Raw genomic sequence first — 2,581 nt, 5'->3', positions numbered from 1 at the left:
TATATATATGTTAATCTGCGTGTCTCTCTCTTCCTCTCCCAATTTTTCTATCTGCCTGTGAAATTATATTATTGTGTGTATATATATACGACTTTTGAATACTGTGATTCGTAAGTAATTTCGGATAAAGCTTACTTCTTCGGAAGTACATGCGTTAGAAAAATCCTTTTTCTTTTTGTTCATAGATAATACTCGTAGCAAAGTTACATATATCACGTTAAAAATAATCACACATTTCGTTTTGTATTTCTTTAGACATCTCTTACAAATCTGAAAATTCCATTTATTACCAGTGAGCTAGATAATATGTATAATAAACTGTTTCTAAAACAGCAACTTTTCTGACTGTTATTTTAGTACCAATATTCTTTCTTTACTATAGTTAGTGAGGTAAGGCATGATATCGTATTAATTTTAACGAGAAGTAATCTTGCTGAAATATTTGGCATGTCATTGACGTAACAATATTGCGTACTATTAGTTTCACCAATTCGTGTGTGTACGGGCGAGAACACTGTATATTTCAGTATCCTAAGACATCGTCAGCGAAACAGTTTTCTCCGCCCTTTGGAAAATAAAGACACACTATATTGATGTACATTTGTAGAATAATTTGCAATGATTAGCATTGTCACTGAAGGGATTTACGCAGAGAAATATTGCAGTCATGTTAGTAAGATCATAGTTAATGCTCTCATCTAATCTAATTAATTGATATTTACATATTAATGAACTGAATCCATTAAGCCATATTGTCAGTATATATGTTACCAACATTCATTAGAGTGGTAGATTACATTTCTAAGTGGGAAAAGAATAGTTTGGGAATGCCTAGATTTGAGGTTAACAAATATATCATCTTATTTTATATTTCATATGTAAAGTTAAAATATGTAATACTGCAATCAAAACTTTGACGCAATACATTCATTGTTATCAAAATTCTATTGAACTCCATTTCCTTCTGTTCCATGAAAATGTTTTTTTTTATGATAGTTGACAACTACCATAGGCGCAAGGGTGGCTCCGTGGTAAGAAGCTTGCTTCTCAACCACATGGTTCCGCGATCAGTCCCACTGCGTGGCACCTTGGGCTAGTGTCATCTACTATAGCCTTGTGTGTGGATTTGTTGGATGGAAACTGAAAGAACCCCATCGTATATATATATATATATATATATATAAATGTCTTTTTCAGAATGAAATAAAAAACCAAGGCTGCGAAAAGTTTAGAACATTTATAAATAGAAGGTCTTAGAGCTGTTTCTAGGATATTTTTTATATCCCTTCATCGAAGATGGTGTGAGAAAATGGTTAAGCAATAGTTAATTTCGATAAGATACGAAATAGAGAGTGAAGTGGAGGAATGAAAATAGATGTGAGATATGCAGGGATATCGCATTTGTAGATCCATTATTTAGGCAGAATGGTATACATATAAGATTCCAATACTTTGTGAGTAAATTCCAATAGTCTTTAAAATTGGTCATTCCAAGTATAGAGTTTGTACACAGTGCTATTGAATCAAGGGTTTTATTTAAAGTAACCTATAAGTAGGGAAAGTATTTGTAAGGTCAAATCGAAAACAGGAAGAGAGGAATAAAAAAAGAGAACAAAAGAAGATAAAAGAAGAAAAAGAAGAGGGGAATAAAGGAAAGAAAGAAAAAAAGAAAAACAAAGAGGAGATACTAAGGGAAAGTGTACCAGTTAGTGGTCACTCAACATAATTTGAAAGTAGGAATGGAGAGATGAGAGTGATAGAGAGAGAAAGGTATTAGGGTGTAAAAAGATAGAAGAAATGGGGGTGATAGAGAGAGAGAGAGAGGTATAATAATGTAAATGGTAAAGGAGTGTCAGTTATGTAGTGATAGAGTCTAAGTGATGGGTGTGTGTGGGAGTGTGAGTGTGTGTGTGTGTGTGTGTATGTGTGTGTGTGTAAGTGAGTAAGTGTGTGTGTGTGTATTTGTGTGTCTGTCTTTGTCGCCCAATCATCGCTTGAAAACCGATGTTGGTGTGTTTACGCCCCCCCCCCTAATTTAGCTGTTCGGTAAAAGATCCCAATGGAATGAGTACTAGGCTTACATAGAATAAGTCCTGGGTCGAACTGTTCGACTAAAGGCGGTACTCCTGCATGGCCGCAGTCAAATGACTGAAACAAATAAAAAAGTGCATATATCGCAGGCTGAAGTTATTCACATTAAACGAGCTGCAGTCATAGGTGAATAACAACAACAACAACAATAATAATCACCAGAACAAAAACCTTTGCATCTCCTGTAGAAGGAGATGCAGAGGTACCAAAGATCAACTATTGATAGACAAAATGGTAATGCAAGGTTGTAAACGAAAGAGAACAAATCTGGGAATAGTCTCGATTGACTATCGCAAAGCTTATGATAAAATTCTACATTCGTGGATCATCGAGTGCTTCGATCTGTTTGGAAATTGCGAAGAATGTAACGTGTTTCCTAAAGAGAAGTATGGTGGGATGGAAAACTGAAGAGGTAACTTACGGAAAAAGCTTGGGAACTCTGGGTATCAGAAGAGGGATTTTCCAGAGTGACAGCCTATCTCCGTTGCTT

The sequence above is a fragment of the Octopus bimaculoides genome, chromosome 9 (assembly GCF_001194135.2).
Source record: "Octopus bimaculoides isolate UCB-OBI-ISO-001 chromosome 9, ASM119413v2, whole genome shotgun sequence".
Taxonomy (NCBI): Eukaryota; Metazoa; Mollusca; class Cephalopoda; order Octopoda; family Octopodidae; genus Octopus; species Octopus bimaculoides.
Note: the sequence above shows the minus strand (reverse complement) of the source record.